The sequence below is a fragment of the Balaenoptera ricei genome, chromosome X (genome assembly GCF_028023285.1).
Source record: "Balaenoptera ricei isolate mBalRic1 chromosome X, mBalRic1.hap2, whole genome shotgun sequence".
In the NCBI taxonomy this organism is placed as follows: domain Eukaryota; kingdom Metazoa; phylum Chordata; class Mammalia; order Artiodactyla; family Balaenopteridae; genus Balaenoptera; species Balaenoptera ricei.
This window is the reverse complement of record NC_082660.1, coordinates 96,043,508-96,064,915: the sequence shown is the minus strand read 5'-3', so window position 1 is coordinate 96,064,915 and position 21,408 is coordinate 96,043,508. Positions and strand designations below refer to the sequence as shown.

Below are 21,408 nucleotides of genomic sequence, written 5' to 3'. Positions count from 1 at the left end.
GGGGTTACAGGTAGGGAGAGGGTGTGACTATACAGGGATAGCACAGGAAGTTGTTGAGGTGATGGAATCTTCCATATCCTGACTGTGATAGTGATTATGTGAATTTATACATGTGTAAAATCCAAAGAAGTGTATACAAAAAGTCATATATTATGTATGATACTTTAAAGTATGATTTAATGTATAATAATTAAAAAATAAAAATTTAAATGGAAAAATTTAATAACTAGTATATAAAAATCAACTCTTGTAAGTATGCTTTAGAAATATTCTGCTTCTTCCTAAAGCACATTTAATAACAAAGAAAACAAAAATAACACCCATACATATATTATTAGAAAGCATCAGTTCCATTTCAAATTAGGATATAAAAAGCTGTAAAAGAATGTCACCCATAACTTAATGACAAAAATCTAAATAATCTACAAAACTATAATATCCCTTGAGCTCATCACAGAACTGAGGTAAAATGAATTCCAAAGGGTAACCAGCCCCTTTGGCAAAGCATGGAGACAGAAGTAGCTGTCACACAAGCAGGTAAAAAAAAAAAAAATCAGCTGAAAGCTTAATGAATTTTTAAATTCTTAAACTTTTAATGGGCTAGTGTGTCAGTAGTTTGGAATATGTGGCACCCAAGACACCTATACACTCACTGCTAAGTTATTTTTCATAGTCCTTAACCAGAAGCACACAAACATGACTGGGGACAACGCAGAAGACCAAAAAGAACCCATGTCAGTGTTCAGGTATGCAGGAGGCAATCAGCTGTTGCTGGCAGACAGACACGTAGCCCCACACACTAATTCAAACCCTTCAATCATGGGAAGCAAAAGCCTTAAGTCACTAAGGGAAAAGCAGAAGCCACCTTCCTGGGGAGGGGGAGATAGGAAACCCTCCCATCCCCAAGACAAAGGCAGAAATCCATAGCTACTGGGGAGCAGTAAAAGCAAAAAACCTCTGCCCTTGAGAAGGAGCAGGAAACCTTTGAGTCCAGGATCCTATATGAGTAAAAAGCAGTGGTGAGCTACTGCTGAGGAAGGGACAAGAATATAACTCCCACCAAAGGTCAACCCCAGATGTAAATCAGAGGCTAGCTGACATTTGGAGGAAAGAATGCTGAGAAAGTGCAACCACCAGGTCTAGGTACATAGTGCCTCTCTAAGGTTGAGGTTAGACAGAAAAACAGAGAACACCCCTTGCCTCACCACGAGCCTAGCACCTAATAACAGAGGCCCACTGCTGCAAAACAGGCAAGAGCATGAAGAGAGACACCACGCTCCCTAACCAGTGACACAGGTGTAAAGGGACTGCTGAAAATTTAGGATGGAGAAAGACCATTGGGAAAAATCCTCTGGCATTCAGGCTGCACTCTAAGCAAAATAAAGTTTGTTATGCAAGCCAGATGATAATGAAGTGAGAAAAGGAGGACACAATCTCCAACGTATTTTATGATAGCAGCATTAACGTCATACTAGAAAAAAATATAACAAGTAAAGAAAATTACAGATCAATATGCCTCAGAAACAAAGACACAAATCCAATGATACAGATACAGAAATGATATAGAATTACACAGAAAATGATACAGAAAAAATCCAATGGTATAGAAAAAGGATAAAATATTATGAATAAATGGTGTTTATCCTGGAAGTGTAAGGATGGTTATATATTTGCCAATCAATCAATGTAACTCACCATATCACAGACTAAATGAAGAAGAAAAATAGAGAACATCTCAATTGATGCAGAAAAAGCATTTGACATAATTCCACAGACATTCATGATAAAAATGTTTGGCAAACTAGGATTTAAAGGGATCTCAATCAACCTGATCAATGTTATCTATAAAAAACCTAAAGTTAAAATCACACTTAATGTTGAAACATGGAACACTTTTCCCCTAAAATCAGGAACAAGGCATGGGTGTCTGCTTTCACCACTTCTATTCAACATTATATTGGAGATCCTAACCAATAAATAACACCTGAAAAATAAATTAAAGCCATGCAGATTGGAAAGGAAGAAATAAAACTGTTTTTAATTGCAGACAACATGATGATCTATGCAGAAAATCCCAATGAATTTACCAATAGAAAAAAAAGCTACTAGACCTAATACGTAAGTTTATCAGTATAATTGCATATAAGGCTAACATAATTTGTTTCTATACAATAAAATGTGGAAGTTGAAGTTTAGCAAAGTACCATTTATTATATCATCAAAACCCAGGAAATACTGTTAGAATACATCTAACAAATATGTGCATGATTTGCATGCTGAGGACTTCAAAAAAATGGTGAGAGAAATTAAGGAAGAGCTGAATAAATGGAGAAATACATCAAGTTCACTGACTGAGAGGTGAACTATTTTTAGGATGTAACTTCTCCCCAAACATATCTATAGAATCATTGCAATCTCAATCAAAATCCCAGCAGGATTTCTGTAGAAATTGAGAAGGTATCTCTAAAATGTATATGGAAAAGTAAAGGAACTAGTAGAACAGCCAGAACAATTCTGAGAAGGAAATACAAAGTTGGAAGACTCACGCTACCTGATATCAAGACTATAGTAATCAAAAAAGTGTATTATTTGGCACAGGATAGACATATAGATAAAGAAAATACAAATAGACCAGCAAATATCGTCTACAGATTTCTGACAATGGTAATTAAATGGAGAAATAATGGTCTTTTCAACAAATAGTGCTGGAAAAATTGGACATTATGGGCAAAAATATTCACTCTGAACCCTTAGATAAGACCATATACAAAAATTGACTCAAAATGATTACTGACTTAAATATAAAAGCAAAAACTATGAAATTCCTAGAAGAAAACAATGCAGAAAATCTTTGAGAGTTTCATTTAGGCAAAGATTTATTAGAACACAAAAAGCATGGACCATAAAAAAATTTCATAAATTTGACTTGAAAACTTCTGCTCTTCAAAAAATAAAATGAAAATCTGGAGTGTGAGAATATATTTGCAAAACAAGTATCTGATTAAAAAAATTGTATCCAGAATATATAAAGAACTCTTGCAATTCAATAATAAGATTAACAGCCCAATTTAAAAAATAGACAACTAATTTAAATAGATCTGCATCAAAGAAAATATATAAACATCAATTGAACACATTAAATAATGCTCAACACTATTAGTAATTAAAGATATGTGAGTAAAACTACAATGAGACACCACTAACACCTTTATAAAAATGGCTAATATTAAAAAGAGAAAAAATCTGACAATATCAACTGCTTGCAATGATGCAGAGCTACTGGAACTTATACATTATTGGTGGAAATACAAAATATCACAGCTACTTTAGAAAACAGTTTGGCAGTTTCTAATATAGACATACACTTACCCAAAACCCAGAAATCCCATTCCTTGGGTACTTACCCAAGAGAAATGAAACTTATGTACAAAGATCTGTCTGGAATGTTTATAACAACTTTAATCGTAATCAGCATAAACTATAAATCTACTGGTGAGTGGATACAGAAATTGTAAAATAACAGAATACCTGTAAGCTATAATAAGGAATAAACTACTAATACATGCACTAACATGGGTAAATATCAGAAACGTTATGCTAAGTAAAAGAAGCCACGTGCAAAAGGCTAGATATTGTATGATTCCATTTATATGACATTCTGGAAAATGAAAAACTATAGGGACAGGAATCAGACCAGTGGTTGCTAGGAATTGGGGTTGAGAGAGAGTACTGACTACAGTCAGGCAAGAAGGAACATTTTGGAGTTATGGAAATATTCTATACCTTGACTGTACTGGTTATTACATGACTGTATATGTTTGTCAAAACTCATCAAATTATATACCTAAAAGAGTGAATTTAACTCTATGTAAATTATACCTTAATAAACCTAAGTCTTAAACAGGCATCCAATCAGAATATGACCTACCTAAGAAGTTGGAATTTTACAGTGAGAGTAATGGGGATACACACAGGAATTTTGTTTCTACTTTTGGCCAGTGATTGCCAAAGGAGGTTGTGAGTTCCACAGGTATGTGTAAAAATATCCTCTGGAGTGTACAAAGAATATATTAGATATTCAATTTGTTTAACTTCTTTATATATTTTTTGTTATGCTTAGCATCTTTATTTTTTTAATGTTTATTTTATATTGGAGTATAGTTGATTTACAATGTTGTATTAGTTTCAGGTGTATAGTAAAGTGATTCAGTTATACATACACATATATCCATTCTATTTCAGATTCTTTCCCCATATAGGTTATTACAGAATATTGAGTAGAGTTCCCTGTGCTATACAGTAGATCCTTGTTGATTATGTATTTTATATATAGTAGTGTGTATATGTTAATCCCAAACTCCTAATTTACCCCTTCTCCCCACCTTTCCCCTTTGGTAACCATAAATTTGTTTTCTGGGTCTGTGAGTCTGTTTCTGTTTTGTAAATAAGTTCATCTGTATCTTTTTTTAGATTTTACATATAAGTGATGTCATATGACACTTGTCTTCCTCTGTCTGACTTATTTCACTCAGTATGACCATCTCTAGGTCCATCCATGTTGCTGCAAATAGCATTATTTCCTTCTTTTTTATGGCTGAGTAGTATTCCATTGTATATATGTACCACATCTTCTTTATCCATTCCTCTGGCGATGGACATTTAGGTTGCGTCCATGTTTTAACTAACTTTTATTAACTTCTACTTCTGAGTTTGTTTTAAAAATGTTGCGGGGGGCACCTAAGAACCTGACTTTTGATGTGTGCCATTCAACCTTATGAGTAGAAGGACAGGAAGGAGAAGTCAAAGCGCTATAATCTGGAGACGGAGATCTGGTTAAGAATATGTCTCCAGTAAGAAAGTAGAAGCCAAATAACATAAGAGAGACAGAATGGTTATAGAATAAACAAATGTCAATATTTTTAGTGTGTGAGGTCCATATAAAAGAGTACAAATGGTCCATTTAGAATACTCCCAAAAACCACAAGGGGGCCATAAGCATAGTTAAAGAAAGAAATTTTAGATTCTTAATGGATATTCGAAATATTCAATGACCCCTAAGGCACAGGCACAAACAGTTGAAACTGCCTGTAAACAAAGTTAAGATCTTATTATTAATGTTCACTGGCTGAATGTCAGCCCACTTAAAGCAGAAGAGTATCAGAAGAAAACTTACTAAGGATGAGCATTCCAGGTAAGAAAAAGGCAAGCCAGATAGTGAATCACTGCCAGGGCCAAAGGGACACAATAATCTCTGGTCAAATGTATGTAAACATGATTGGGAAAAAAGAAAAAAAAAAAAAAACACCAACCAGTGACCTAGAGGTCACAAGAAGATAAACCTGCCATGTTTGGAGATTTTTGTATTTCCCAAGTAATGCTAAAACCTACACAGTGCCCATGGATGAAGCTGCTAGGAATTCAAGAGTCAGGATGATGGAATGGGAAACATTAAAAGAAATAAAATGAAAGGAAGGTTGATGAGGACCCCACAACGTCATCATCACAGCACACAGCAAATAAACTTTATTACAGGGCTTCCCTGGTGGCGCAGTGGTTGAGAATCCGCCTGCCAATGCAGGGGACACGGGTTTGAGCCCTGGTCTGGGAAGATCCCACATGCCACGGAGCAACTAAGCCTGTGTGCCACAACTACTGGGCCTGTACTCTAGAGCCCGCGAGCCACAACTACTGAGCCCGTGTGCTGCAACTACTGAAGCCTGCATGCCTAGAGCCCGTGCTCTGCAACAAGAGAAGCCACCGCAATGAGAAGCCTGCACACTGCAACGAAGAGTAGCCCCTGCTCGCCGCAACTAGAGAAAGCCCATGCACAGCAACAAAGACCCAACGCAGCCAAAAATAAATTAGTAAAATAAATAAATTTATTAAAAAAGAATAAACTTAAAAAAAAAACTTCATTACACTGAGTATTCAAGTAGATAGACTAGGCTGTAGTGTTCTTCAGAGGATTATCAAGCAAAGAGAAAGACCTTCATTGTATCTGCCTTGGGGAATTTAAAGATAAAGGGAATCCCTTTCTCACTGCACCCTCCACCTCCACCAGCCTCTGAGACACCCACAGGAAAAGAAAGATCCACGCTGGACCAAAATTATTCCTGTGAGCACTCTGAATAAAGGTACTTATCAGTTCTTTAGTGAGGAGATATGAGAGACTGTTAAAGATATACTGCCTAAACTTCAGAATTTCTCAGACAAGCTGTATGCCAAGCTTGTTATGTGTTAGAAGTTCTCAAACAGATATTCAGACATGGGTTTCGGACTGAGTTCTAACTTTAATAGCTCACTAAAGGGACCACTGGAACTACCAGATATCAAAATATACTACAAGGTTAAAATAATTTTTAAAAGTTCAATAACAGTCTAAGCGTGTAGCAAGGAGTAGATATGAACATAAGAAGGAAGGGGAAAAGAAGGAAAGATTTCAAAATGAGCCATTGAAGATATAAATGTGCATGTGATTGACTGGTACATCAAGATATAGACTGGGAATCAACCAGTGAACTCCAAATCATCTAGAAAAATCCTTAGGTCATTGGTCTGTATATGACTGACTGGTTAACCACAAACACAGTGATCTTACAGGCATCTATTGCCTTAGGGCTACTAAGTAGTTTCCCCCTTCTGTGCTTATACATATCCTCCTGAAAACTTGCAAGGAAGCTTGAATAAACAATTCTGAATGAGCAATACTCAAAGAAACAGGAAAGAAAAAAGAGAATAAGTAAAGGGATCTCTCTGTCAAAGAAGGAAGGTGGAAAATAAAAATGGTGAAGACAGACAAAAAGATGAATAAATACTGGGCACCAAAGAAACATACTGTGGTTGGGGAAATATATTTAAAAATACAAGAAAAGAGAAATAGTTCTATAAGGTCCCTGTATGTAGGCCTATTATAGCTATTAAATATAAGTAACGAATGAGTGTGTGTATGGTGGGAGCTTCAGAAAGGGGAGTGTTGAGGAATGAAATGCATCAGGGACACCATTGCTGTTATTGGGTGTTTTGGTATTTTGGGGCCTCCTGAGGTTAATTCTAGGGTGATCTTTTAAACTTTTAAAGTTATCAGTGCTGCCCTATCTAGGCAGCAAGATACAGATACTGGGGTTTGTGTCTCTTGGATTCAGACAACAACACAATGACCTCATTAAGAGGATGAGCTTAGGAGTCAGATATTTGGAATGGCTGTCATGGCTACTTATTGGATAGGGTAGTTTTCAAGGATTTATTGAGAGTCAGGCAGTTGGCTGGGACCTGCAAGTCTTCCATAAGTAGACATCATCATACTCATTTGCATAACTTCTTTTTCTTTTTAAAGAAGATTTCTGCTTTATCTTCAAAGCACAGAAATATACTACCTAGTAGCGATCACAGCCAGTGGCTCTCCTTAGATGGCCAGTGCGGACCTTGGGGCACAGAAAGGCAGTGCAACCTGGACTGGGGCTGCGTCCTGTGTCTTCTGTATTATTTCTTCATAGGAGCTTAACACATTTAATTATTTCCTGCTTAGAATCCGTGGTTTTCATTTAAAAAGTATGGTCACTGGACCAGAATCGAAACAAATTGCATCTCCCTCCCAAGAGGGAGGAGATATGGGGATATATGTATATGTATAGCTGATTCACTTTGTTATAAAGCAGAAACTAACACACCATTGTAAAGCAATTATACTCCAATAAAGATGTTAAATAAATAAAAAAATAAAAATAAATTCATCTTTTCAAAAAAAAAAAAAAGAAACAAATTGCACTCCATATTCTCAATTTAACCATGTTTTAACATGAGATGAGAAGAGCCTTACCCAATGTCACGTGGATTGTGGAGGGTCTGGCCCTGTGATCCGGTTGTTTTTATTCTCACTCCAACTGCTTGTCCAGCAGAGCCTTCTCCCTGCTCGGCACTTTTGTGGTCGCGCTGACTTTCTGAGGCTCAACTGGCATCACATGCAGATTCCCCAGGTCGTGTACATCTCTGATATTAACCTAAGCTGTCCAAAAGGAGACAGGGAATCAAACCGATTAAATGGAAAAGACGTAAAGAAGCTTCCCTACCAAAACTTTAGCAGGCATGTCATTCTGAAACACAGGAATGAGATGAAATCTCATGTGTGATGTAGATGCCTTATTTTCCTTCTTGTTCTTGTTATTTGAAATGTTCTTTGTGACACAGTTATGTTACTAGGTTCATGCTAAAATCATCCCTCTAGGGAAAAGTATGCTTTGGGGACAGGAAAGAAGGGAAATAACAATTGACTTGTTTCTCCTATAGGCCAAATCTGTGTAGCTTTGTTTTCAAAATGTTTCTGTTTGGGTTCCCACATCAGTCCTCGTGTAGGGCTTTTTCTTCTAGGCATGTACAATTTTTTCAATGGAACTACAATCACATTCTACATGTTGTCTGATAGTCTGCTAACATAAAAGACATTTCATGGCATTGTTTCCTTACTTCATAAAAATAGTTGCCTAGAGAAAACATGGAAAACCCTACAAGCGCCATCTTGTGACCAGTACCAGAGCTGCATCCTGTTAATACTAGATCGTTCTTAAGGGAGAAGGGTGGGAACTTACATCCTGGCAAGCCAGCAATTTTCTCAGGCTTCTAGAATATACCATACTCAAATTTAGAGTTTTTTTATGCATCACACAAAAAATGGAATGCTAATGTCTTTAGTTGCAATGGTCTGACAGAAATTTGCATGCTTACTGAAAATTGAAAAGATAAGATTTTTAAAAAGAAAGTATAATTCTGGAAAAATGATCAATATTATTATTTGCTGAGTATCTTTCAATATTTTTCTTTACATATATACATGAATATATATAATTTCAAACCAGCTTTTTACCGTGCTCAAGCGCACAGTTTGAAAGTTTTTCCATATTAATAAGTATTTTCAATGTAACTTTGTTTCAATCACTTCAAATGTAATTTTCCCCCTAATTTGTAACATTTTACCTCAAACTTTTTTTCTGATATTGTTAAGAAATGACTAAATATGCGTTAAGAATTATTTTAAAATAGAGAAAGTAAGGACTGTCCTGTCTCTCACACTATACAAATAATCCCATTTAGTGTAGGTACCCTTCTATTTTTTCTGATGTTGTTACACATATTGTATTAACACAGTCCTCTAGCTTTAAATGACCTAATATGGTGTTTGCCATTCTGCAATTTGCATTATTCAGCTAGTACTACTTCTCAGACATCTTTTCAGATCGCTACATTTTCATACTTTTGTCAGCTATTTAACGTTCAATTGTAGTTGTATGGATGCACCACGTCACATAATACTTTTAAAACTGCTAGTAGAAATAAACCAAATCCTCTCTCTGTCTCACTCTTAAACTTAAAAGATATAGAAAAATGGTTATTGCTGACCATGGCCATACCTGTGGTCTGAAAGAATGAGTTGCAAGGAGGACACAGGCAGGGTGTAGCCAACACAGCAAACAGGCTACGCGCTTGATCAGGTCCAGGAAAATTTCCACTATCGGCAAAAGACTGGCGGGGGTGGGGGGGTGTGTATGTCTGAATGTCTGTGTTTGTCTGTGAATGCTTATGTGTCTAAAACCAAATGGGTACAATTTGTTTCAGCTTCATTTTGCTCTACTAATTATAAAAATTATCATGGAATAAAACAGTTCTAAAAATGCTGAAACTGGTTAAAATATATTTTGAAATCCCCAGAAATCTGAACACTCCAGAGATGCTGACTATTAACATGGGAATCTAGTTCCCTCTGTAAGAAAAATGCACATATTTTTTTACAAATGTTATCACTCAACAGCATATCTGAATCCCTTCCACGTTCGTTGTACATTTATATTTGTGGTTGTATGTGCCAAGCACTTTTTATGGTTACATTTTTCTATCAGTTATTTTTTTGTAGAATAATAAATGTTTAAACATAATAAAATCTGTAACGAAGATAGAAACATGGAATGCCATGTAAAAAATTAACATGAACAGCATGCCTCACTTAAGTCTTAATTTAGATGCTGTAATCTGATCGCCCATTCCCACACTGTGGACTTCAAAAAATATCGGGAGAAACTGAATTTTCCAGGGGACTGATTCTGTCACAGTAACAGGAATTTCCCCCAAACTATATTCTATTCCCACCTCTCCCAGGCAACAGTCTCTATTTTTTTCACCGTAACACTAAAGCCCGAAGAAATTCCCAGAAAAAAACTAGCTTTAAGACAGCCATTACCTTGAAGCTTCTTGTCAGCTGCAGCCTCGTGAAATGTAGCCCCTCCCCCAAGAGTAGCCAGGCACAGCTCACATCCAAGCTTCTCAGAGGATGCTCCGCCCCCCTCCCTGTGATGGGGAAAGCAGGGGGCCTTTCCCTCAATTAGAGGGAGGAGAATCGCCAACTTAACTGAAATTCACTTAAAGGGGAAAAACGTTCATTTTTAAAGGACTTGAAAGAGAAAGGGCAACATGTGTCTCTTTCATTTCCATTCAAACCACAGGGGTAGATGATTTCCTGAAGAGAAATAGCAAATCCCTTCATCATATAGTAAAGACCCAGTTGAAAATATCTCTTACATATTTTTCTTGCCTTTTCTGGTAACATTTCTACAAATTATTTTAAGACTCAGCTGGTCAAGGTCCACTAAAAGACCACACAAAAGTCCTTGTTTGTGATTGTAGTGAATTAATACATTATTTTGTGGAGAATTAAATCTCTACAATTTTAATTCTTCTGGCCCTGGGACATGATATGTCTCTTTTTTACTCAGTTTGTCTCCTTCATCCTTCAGAAAGTTTCAGTTTTTTTCAAGTAAAGTCATTTTTTAAAACACAAAACATCAACCAAAATCCTTAATGAAGAGAGATATGTATCTGAATATACTAAAACTGAAAAAAAACGACTTATGGTAAAAAAACACTATAAAGCAAAGTTGAAAACGTGAGAATAAACTTGACAAGCTGTTTTCCATTGAAAAAATAGCTCTAAAGTAGCTCTTACAAATCAATAAGGAAAAAAAGTGAGGTAAAAAAATGAGCAAGGGACATAAATAGACAATTCACAATATTCTGAGGGAAAAATTCTTACCCACTCCCAACATTTACTTTCCTGTGAGCAAGCTCATGCAGTGCAACTACATCTCTGCACGGGTATCTCTGTCCTTGTACAGTTGCAAACCTCCAGGCTGTCTGGTAAAATTGTTTAAATTTGTTGTTTTAAAGCCCGCTTGACTCACAATAATCAATGCCCTGCAACTTACCTTCACCTTGTACTAAAGCTGACGTTTAGGCTTCCATCTGCAACTTCATTTGTTTTATATCAGTTTGTTCAATTTGTTCAGTGGAGAAAGGGAGATGCTATTCAGTGGGGCTCCTCAAAACCCAAACATCCAAAATAAAAATTAAAACTAAACAATCCATAAAGATACTCACCTCCCCTAATAAAGAGATGCAAACATAGACAGCAATGAGATTTCACTTTTCTACCTAATTTGACTTATAATAAGGCCAAAAAATGATACAATGGAGAGTTGACAAGAGAGTGAGGAAATGGGCACTCTTGCTCACGTATCTGCAAGGTCACAAAGCTGGGAAGAGGGCAAAACAAAATCAAAGCCAAAGTCTTATCAGAATCCCAAACAGAAAGATGTGTTCTCTCTCCACCAGTACTCACTGCCTCCTGGGCTTGGAATCCTGTCTCTTGAGTAGAACCAAGGATGATGTCATTCACCTTCAGATTGTAGGGGAATTAGTGAATGTAACCTCCAGTGAGTGTCAATCTATGTCCTTCCTGGTGAACACACTGGTGAACCACAACAATTTTCAATAATTACCGTACTTATCTATAACTCTCCACCTCTCACACAAATTAAAAAATATATTTCTGGGCTTCCCTGGTGGCGCAGTGGTTGAGAATCTGCCTGCCAATGCAGGCGACACGGGTTCGAGCCCTGGTCTGGGAAGATTCCACATGCCGCGGAGCAACTAGGCCCGTGAGCCACAACTACTGAGCCTGCGTGTCTGGAGCCTGTGCTCCGCAACAAGAGAGGCTGGGACAGTGAGAGGCCCGCGCACCACGATGAAGAGTGGCCCCCACTTGTCGCAACTAGAGAAAGCCCTCGCACAGAAACGAAGACCCAACACAGCCATAAATAAATAAATAAATAAATAAATAAATAAATAAACCCCAAAAAGTTTAAAAATATATATATATATATTTCTGCACTGTGCTCTTGCACTGACCATATCTGCATTATAGTTTCACTTAGCCATGGAGTAGTTACGATCTGTCTCTTTTGTGTTGCAGGGTCCTAGCAGTACAACGACTGAAAATCATTTGTTATGCAGGGAAATGCCCATTTCATCTTATCCTCATTTACAATTGGCAACTTCTTGTTCTTGTACTTTTGTTGTTTGCAATTTCGAATTCAATATCCTCTTTTATTGAGCTTTTTTGTTCACAAAATATTCAAGAAATTAAGAGTTAAATTTAGATTTTTATTGCCTTTAACCTAGGGGTGTTGTTTCCCAGGAAGTGCCAAAACCTACATACTGCCAGTGGATCATTCTGAGGGTTAGTTCTCTTAAGATAATGTTATGCTAATTCAAACACAAAAAATTATAAAGTGTAGGTAAAGTTGGTGAGGCCCTCACAACCCCATCCATCATCACAGAGAACAAGTAAACACAACTCCTGTCTCTTGCCACCTCTGACTAATTCAGGTTAGAGAAACAGAGCTGCAGTATGACACAGCTCTTCCTGTGATTAACAAACAGAGAGAAAGAAAACTGTCTGCATCAGGGGCTCTAAAGAAAGAAGTCATCATTCTTCCAGACACATATAACAGAAGGGTCAGGCTGGATCAAAATTATTCCGTTAACCAATCTGAGTAAAGGACATCGAAGTTTCTTTGGTGAGGCGATATGGATTTCTGTCTGTAGAACCCAATGTCTAGCCTTGGGTTTTGTCACAGAGGCATTATGACAGAGTTACGTTTTTGACGTGTTCAAACAGGCAGGCAGGCAGGCAGACAGCTGTGGGTTTGAGACCTTTACTAGCTCAGTGGAGAGAAAATTTTCAAATCCTTGATAACTATGCTAACTTGTCATGTCCCCATACTAGATAGCACAGTTAAGAAACATGCATGACTCACAAGCATCTCTGACATTAACCTAGGGTGTCTAAATATTAAACCACATTTAATGGTACAATGATAAAAAAAAAAGAGTTTAGTAGCTGTCTAAGTGTGTAGTGAGAGACCGAGGAGACAAGAAGGAGGGAAAAGGGGGAAAAGAAGTCCTAATTTAACCACAGAGAAACTGAATTTGCACATGTTCAGTTAGTGCACTGGGATATGGACAAGAACTCAATCAACAGACACACACTGTGCTGGAACATTCCTCAGGACCCTGGTCTGGTTCTAGCTGCCTGGTTTTCTAGAAAATCAGTGTTTTTGAAGAGCCCTTAACTTTATTGCATTAGGGTTAGTAAACGGCTCTCACCTGCTGAAGCCTCTTCTTAACCTCTGAAACTTCACAAAGTAGCTTGACTAAAGTGTTTTCAATGGGCGATAACTGGATTAGACTGAAATATGGCAAAAAAGAAAAGGGATCAGATAAGAAGTTTACCCTCTTAAGCAGAAAGAACGTGGACAATGAGGATGGAGGCAAGATACGAATCAGAAAAATAAGTAGTGCATATCAGACAGAGGAGGTTGGAGACATGGACATCTTTTGGGGGAGGGGAAGGAAAACAGAGAAGAATTATGATAACACAAACCCAATATCACATCTTTCTTATTTCTGTTGTACTGTAAGAACAGAATGCATGTGGGAGGGGCTTTGGAAGTGGCAGGAAAATTATTTGTGTTCCTGGATAATTTGGGCCTTTTAAATCCCACTGGGTTATCACGAGGGAATGCTGGGCTTTAATGTTTCCAAAGCTGCTAGTGCTGCCCTGTCTGTCCAAAGCAACCGAAGATCTCATGGACACAGATAGTGAGGTTCAGCATCAACAACCTTATTCAAGAGAGTATGCAGAAGTCTATTCAAGGAAGGCTGTGAGACCTTAAGCAGGTCTTAAGAAATACTTGTAACTATGCTATCTAGCATGTGGTGATGACAACCTAGCAAAGGTGTCAAGGATTGTAGAGTCAGGTCATTGGCTGGAACCTCTGGTAGACACCTGAGTAGCCTCTTGCACTATTTCTTCATAGTGGTTTTAATACATGAGATATTTACCCCAAAACTAGAAGCTATGACTTTTAATTACAAAACGTTACGGCTGCAAAACCAGGAGCGAAATGAATTGTAGCTCAAATTCTCAACCTAACATGATTGTACTATGAAACGTGACTTTTAAAATGCTATGGCTGCAAAGCAGGAAGCCAAATAAATTATACCCCAAGTTCTCAGCATGTCTTTAATGTGAAATATTTCATGAGATGGGAAGAGCCTTACCCAATGTCACATGGATCGTGCAGGGTCTGGCCCTGTGATCCGGTTGTTTTTATTCTCACTCCAACTGCTTGTCCAGCAGAGCCTTCTCCCTGCTCAGCACTTTTGTGGTCGCGCTGACTTTCTGAGGCTCAACTGGCATCACGTGCAGATTCCCCAGGTCATGTGCATCTCTGATATTAACCTAAGCTGTCCAAGGGGATCAAACCAATTAAATGGAAAAGGTGTAAAGAAGCTTCCCTACCAAAACTTCAGCAGGCATGTCATTCTGAAACACAGGAATGAGATGAAATCTCATGTGTGATGTAGATGCCTTGTTTATTTTCCTTCTTGTTTTTGTTATTTGAAATGTTCTTTGTGACACAGTTATGTTATTAGGTTCATGCTAAAATCATCCCTCTAGGGAAAAGTATGCTTTGGGGACAGGAAAGAAGGGAAATAACAATTGCCTTGTGCCCTTCTACAGGCCAAATCTGTGTAGCTACTTTTTTTAATGCTTTCTGTTTGAACTCTCACATCAGTCTTTGTGTGTTTTTTTATTTTATACATGTGCAATTTTTCAACGAACCTCAGTCACACTCTACATACTGTCTCATAATCTGTCTCATGATAGAAAATACGTTTCATTGCTTTGTCCACTTCATGAAAATGGTTGCCTGAATTTAGAACACCTGGCAAGCGCCATCTTGTGACTAGAACCAGAACTGCAGACACTCAGGTCCTTGGTCAGGAAGGATGGGAACTAGAGCCATCTAGACAGTAGCCTTCTCAGGCTTCTAGACTTTTTCATTAACTTAAGAGTTGTGTGCGTGTTATAGAAAAATGGGATCATATTTCCTCATTTTAACGTTTGTTATTATAATATCTTTCATGCATATTGTATATCTTTCTCCATCTTTCAATGTTTCAAGAAAAAAAGCAAATCCCCACAATAATGTTCAAAATATAATGGTTTGCTCTATATATTAACAGATTTTTCTTATACATATTAATAAATGTGCATATTTTTTGAAATCAGACCTTTATCCCTCCTAAGAATATATTTTAACAACTTTCCACATCAATAAATATTTTCTACATCATCTTTTTGTGAATAACTTTTCAAGATTATTCTACATTTCTAAAATTTTTTCTCATTTTCTCACAATGAAAATTATTCAAGCTTACTATTTTAAAAATAAGATTTAAAAATGGAGAAATGTAATATATAAAAGTTTGAAATGTTCTGTTTCCAACTACACTTATATATCCCCAATTAATAAAGTAGCATGTATATCTCTAAAATTTTCTTACGTATAATGTACTAATATTATTACAGGCCATTCTGCAATATGCTTATTTTTAGAGTATACCTTCTACATCTTTTCTTATTTTTGCATTTAGCTCATTGCACTAGCTTATTCTTTTTACAGCTGCATAGTATTCAAAATTATGGATGTACTATCCTACATGACTATTCCATAATATGCTTTAAACATTTTTTGAATTATTTCTCAAAGTACATAAAAATATAAATAAACATCTTCTGCTTGAACCAAAGTCTGTACAATAGTCTAAATATTTGAACTGCAAGAAACGCACAAGCAACCAGATAACCAGCCTTCTCAGATCCACAGAAAAACCCACCTTCAGCTAAAGACAATGGAGTGTGTGCGGGTATCTATTTAAATGTCTGTAACAAAATGGATTTTTCCCTTTCAGCTCCATTATGTGTTTCCAAAAAAAATCTAAAGGTACATAAAATCTAAAGAAGAAAATACTCATCATTCTTTCTCCAACCCCTGAGTTGTTTACTGCTTACATTTGAGTCTAATTCCCTTGATTTTTCCCTCATCATATATATATGTGTGTGTGTATATATGTAATTTCAAATAATGTATTCATATATATGTACATATTAGAATACACTATTTTAAATTACATTTATTCACCAACATATTTGAACACGTTTCCATGTTTCTATATGTTTACACATTTTTTTTGGCAGGTAGTTTTTTTCCCCCATGTTTTAAAATTCTCATCTCAGTTTTTTTTTATGCTGACATAGCTACTCATGCTAAGTGAAATGTGGGAAAAGAAGTGGAAAATCTCCTCTCTTTTTTCCTTAGACATTTATTACTAGATATATTGCTGTGTTTTATTACATCAATATAAGTCTATTATTCTTCAGTTTATGATCTTACAAATATTTTTCATATTACAGTACAAATAGGACTATATCATTCTTTTGATAGCTAGGTAGAGATGTAGACAGTGATCGTCCTTTGCACATCCATAAAAAAGCGATCCTCTTAAGACATTGAGTATTCCCTGACAATAAACTAAACTTCTTATTGCCAGAAGTACTTAAATTTGCAGTTATACATTACTTCAGATTATTACTACACAAACTCCACCAAAACAGTAAGATTTGTTGGAAACACAATCAACAACCAAAGTAATATAAAAAGCCAACACTCCAAACTAATAACTTCATTTTTCATTTGGCATTATCACAATCTTTTTTTTGTCAAAGTAAGGAAGATTAATTTTCAAGTTTTGTTTCATCATTTATCTCTGTTACCATTACTTTTTGACTGAAAGATAAAATGCCCTATTCGAAAGTCAGCTTTTGCAACCTCATGAAGCATTTTTTCCACAGGTGTAATCTGATCACCTCCCCCACTTTTAAAGTGTGTACTTTTAAAATATCTGGAAGGAATACAAAATCCAGATATAATTCCCTCACAGAAACAACGACTCTCACAAAACGACACTCCTTTCCCACGACTCCAAAGCAGCAGTCCCTTCTTTTCTCACCTTAACTGCCAAGTCCCCAGAAATCTCCGAAAATAACTAGCTTTTTACGACAGCCATTACCTCCAAGCTTCTTCTCTTCTCTCTTCGGCGGAGGCTTCCGAAGTCTGTATGTAATGCGGCTCCTCCCCCAAGACTGGCCAGGGCCGGCTCACTTCCAAGCTTCTAGGGGATGCTCCGCCCCCTCCCTGTGATGGAGAAAGCAGGAGGTCCTTCCCTCGTTTAGAAGGAGGAGAACCTCCAAGTTGAACCGAAATACAGTTAAAGGAAAGAAATGTTCATTTTAAAGAACTTTAACGTGTAATGGAAACATATGTCCGTTCAATTTTCTTTTAAACCCCTAGGGTCTGTGATTTCCTGAAAGAAGAAAAGGAGGTAGCAAATCTCTTTTTCATATAATAAAGATGCAGGTAAAATAATCCTTACATATTTTTTTCAGGCTATCTCTCATACTTTATCTCTGGTAAATTTAAGACCTGTTAATCAAGCTTCACTAAAATGTATGCTAAGTGCCTTGATTGCGATTGTAGTGGATTAATAACTTTATTTTAGGGAGAATTAATTCTTTACAGTTTTGAATCTGAACCTGGAACACAATACAGTATGTCTCTTCTTTCATTCAGGTCTCCTAATACTTCCTTCCTTAGATTATTTCTAGAGAAAAATCCCCCAACAAAATCTGACCAAACCGAAATTGAAAAAAAAAAATCAATCGTAATATCACAATAAGCCACAGTCGAAAATCAACCACAAACTTAGAAATGCTTTTCAATGTATATGATTGGGTAAACAAAAATATCCCTAAACTAGCTGTTATATTTCAATAAGAAAGAAATGCACAACATAGTAGAATCAGACAAAGGGCACTAGCAGACAATTCACAATGTTCTTTCCTACTTGTGATATTTACTTCCCTATAACAAAAGTTCAAGCAGTGCAACTTGTAAGCTCTCTCTGCTTCTTCTAGACCGGAAAGGCCTCTAGGTGATGGACAGTTTGCTTAAATCTGGGTTTCTGTTACTCTCATTTTATTCTCATAATGAGCAATATCCTGCAATTTATTTCCCCCTCTTAATAAAGCTGACATTTTGTTTTCATCTGCTATTCCATTTGTTTTATTGCAATTTGTTCATTATTTTCAAGATACGACAGTTGTAAAGTTTTGTACCCACTAAGTAACCTCAAAATGTTTAATACTGAAAAAAAATGTATAGAAATACATCACTTAGCAAGCAAGAAAATTTTGTTTAAAATACCATATGCTAACGCATATATATGAAATCTAGAAAAATGGTACTGATGAACCTACTGGCAGGGCAGGAATAAAGACACAGATGTAGAGAATGGACTTGAGGACACCGGGAGGGGGAAGGGTAAGCTGGGACGAAGTGAGAGAGTGGCATGGACATATATACACTACCAAACGTAAAAGAGATAGCTAGTGGGAAGCAGCCACATAGAACAGGGATATCAGCTCGGTGCTTTGTGACCACCTAGAGGGGTGGGATAGGGAGGGTGGGAGGGAGACGCAAGAGGGAGGAGATATGGGGATATATGTATATGTATAGCTGATTCACTTTGTTATACAGCAGAAACTAACACAACATTGTAAAGCAATTATACTCCAATAAAGATGTAAAAAAAAAAAGATAGTTTTGTTTAGTTCTAACAGAAGTGAGAGAAAGTGTGGCCAGCTTTTCTTGAGGCTCTTTTAGCATACAAAGCATTTTGATTTCTCCCAGATTAAAGTCTACGTATTTGGTCTTGTAGTGTCTAATATGATTCCTTTTTTAAAAAAAATTTTTTAAATTTAATTTAATTTATTTTTTTATACAGCAGGTTCTTATTAGTCATCAATTTTATACACATCAATGTATACATGTCAATACCAATCGCCCAATTCATCAGACCACCACCCCCATCCCCCCACGGCATTCCCCCCTTGGTGTCCATACATTTGTTCTCTACATCTGTGTCTCAATTTCTGCCCTGCAAACCGGTTCATCTGTACCATTTTTCTAGGTTCCACATATATGCATTAATATATGATATTTGTTTTTCTCTTCCTGACTTACTTCACTCTGTATGACAGTCTCTAGATCCATCCAAGTCTCAACAAATGACCCAATTTCGTTCCTTTTTATGGCTGAGTAATATTCCGTTGTATACATGTACCATACCTTCTTTATCCATTCGTCTGTCGATGGGCATTTAGGATGCTTCCATGACCTGGCTATTGTAAATAGTGCTGCAATGAACATTGGGGTTCATGTCTTTTTGAAATATGGTTTTCTCTGGGTACATGCCCAGTAGTGGGATTGCTGGATCATATGGTAATTCTATTTTTAGTTTTTTGAGGAACCTCCATACTGTTCTCCATAGTGCTTGTATCAATTTACATTCCCACCAACAGTGAAAGAGGGTTCCCTTTTCTCCACACCCTCTCCAGCATTTGTTGTTTGTAGATTTTCTGATGATGCCCATTCTAACTGGTGTGAGGTGATACCTCATTGTCGTTTTGATTTGCAATTCTCTAATAATTGGTGATGTTGAGCAGCTTTTCATGTGCTTCTTGGCCATCTGTATGTCTTCTTTGGAGAAATGTCTATTTAGGTCTTCTGCCCATTTTTGGATTGGGTTGTTTGTTTCTTTAATATTGAGCTGCATGAGCTGTTTATATATTTTGGAAATTAATCCTTTGTCCATTGATTCGTTTGCAAAGATTTTCTTCCATTCTGAGGGTTGTCTTTTCATCTTGTTTATGGTTTCCTTTGCTGTGCAAAAGCTTTGAAGTTTCATTAGGTCCCATTTGTTTATTTTTGTTTTTATTTCCATAACTCTAGAAGGTGGATCAAAAAAGATCTTGCTGTGATTTATGTCAAAGAGTGTTCTTCCTATGTTTTCCTCTAAGAGTTTTATAGTGTCCAGTCTTACATTTAGATGTCTAATCCATTTTGAGTTTATTTTTGTGTATGGTGTTAGGGAGTGTTCTAATTTCATTCTTTTACAGGTAGCTGTCCAGTTTTCCCAGCACCACTTATTGAAGAGACTGTCTATTCTCCATTGTATATCCTTGCCTCCTTTGTCATAGATTAGTTGACCATAGGTGCGTGGGTTTATCGCTGGGCTTTCTATCTTGTTCCATTGATCTATGTTTCTGTTTTTGTGCCAGTACCATATTGTCTTGATTACTGTAGCTATGTAGTATAGTCTGAAGTCAGGGAGTCTGATTCCTCCAGCTCCGTTTTTTCCCCCTCAAGACTGCTTTGGCTATTCGGGGTCTTTTGTGTCTCCATACAAATTTTGAGATCTTTTTGTTCTAGTTCTGTAAAAAATGTCATTGGTAATTTGATAGGGATTGCATTGAATCTGTTGATTGCTTTGGGTAGTATAGCCATTTTCACAATATTGATTCTTCCAATCCAAGAACATGGTGTATCTCTCCATCTGCTTGTATCATCTTTAATTTCTTTCATCAGTGTCTTATAGTTTTCTGCATACAGGTCTTTTGTCTCCTTAGGTAGGTTTATTCCTAGATATTTTATTCTTTTTGTTGCAATGGTAAATGGGAGTGTTTCCTTAATTTCTCTTTCAGATTTTTCATCCTTAGTGTATAGGAATGCAAGAGATTTTTGTGCATTAATTTTATATCCTGCAACTTTACCAAATTCATTGATTAGCTCTAGTAGATTTCTGGTGGCATCTTTAGGATTCTCTATGTATAGTATCATGTCATCTGCAAACAGTGACAGTTTTGCTTCTTCTTTTCCAATTTGTATTCCTTTTATTTCTTTTTCTTCTCTGATTGCCGTGGCTAGGACTTCCAAAACTATGTTGAATAATAATGGTGAGAGTGGACATCCTTGTCTTGTTCCTGATCTTAGAGGAAATGCTTTCAGTTTTTCACCATTGAGAATGATGTTTGCTGTGGGTTTGTCATATATGGCCTTTATTATGTTGAGGTAGGTTCCCTCTATGCCCACTTTCTGGAGAGTTTTTATCATAAATGGGCGTTGAATTTTGTCAAAAGCTTTTTCTGCATCTATTGAGATGATCATATGGTTTTTATAAATAATAAAAACCATATGGTTTTTATTATTCAATTTATTAACATGGTGTATCACCTTGATTGATTTGCATATATTGAAGAATCCTTGCACCCCTGGGATA

The 21,408-nt window shown here is 36.6% G+C and overlaps 1 protein-coding gene across 12 annotated transcripts in view; it reads right to left on the bottom strand.

Annotated features, from left to right (window-relative positions):
• The window catches only part of PWWP3B (PWWP domain containing 3B), a 96,556-nt gene extending 79,187 nt beyond the window's left edge, over nucleotides 1–17,369 (bottom strand). For 5 of the 12 annotated variants that reach the window (XR_009500247.1, XR_009500245.1, XR_009500246.1 and 2 more), the window contains exons 1-2: nucleotides 17,242–17,350; nucleotides 7,817–7,997 (exon numbers count right to left, since the gene is read on the bottom strand). The gene's annotated coding sequence lies outside the window, so the exon portion shown is untranslated. Of the gene's footprint in view, nucleotides 1–7,816; nucleotides 8,003–9,401; nucleotides 9,514–10,225; nucleotides 10,266–13,488; nucleotides 13,571–17,241 lie in introns of those variants that run through there. The other 7 variants (XM_059911263.1, XM_059911264.1, XM_059911262.1 and 4 more) reach the window with 7 other exon arrangements.
• Between the last annotated feature and the right edge of the window lie 4,039 nt (nucleotides 17,370–21,408).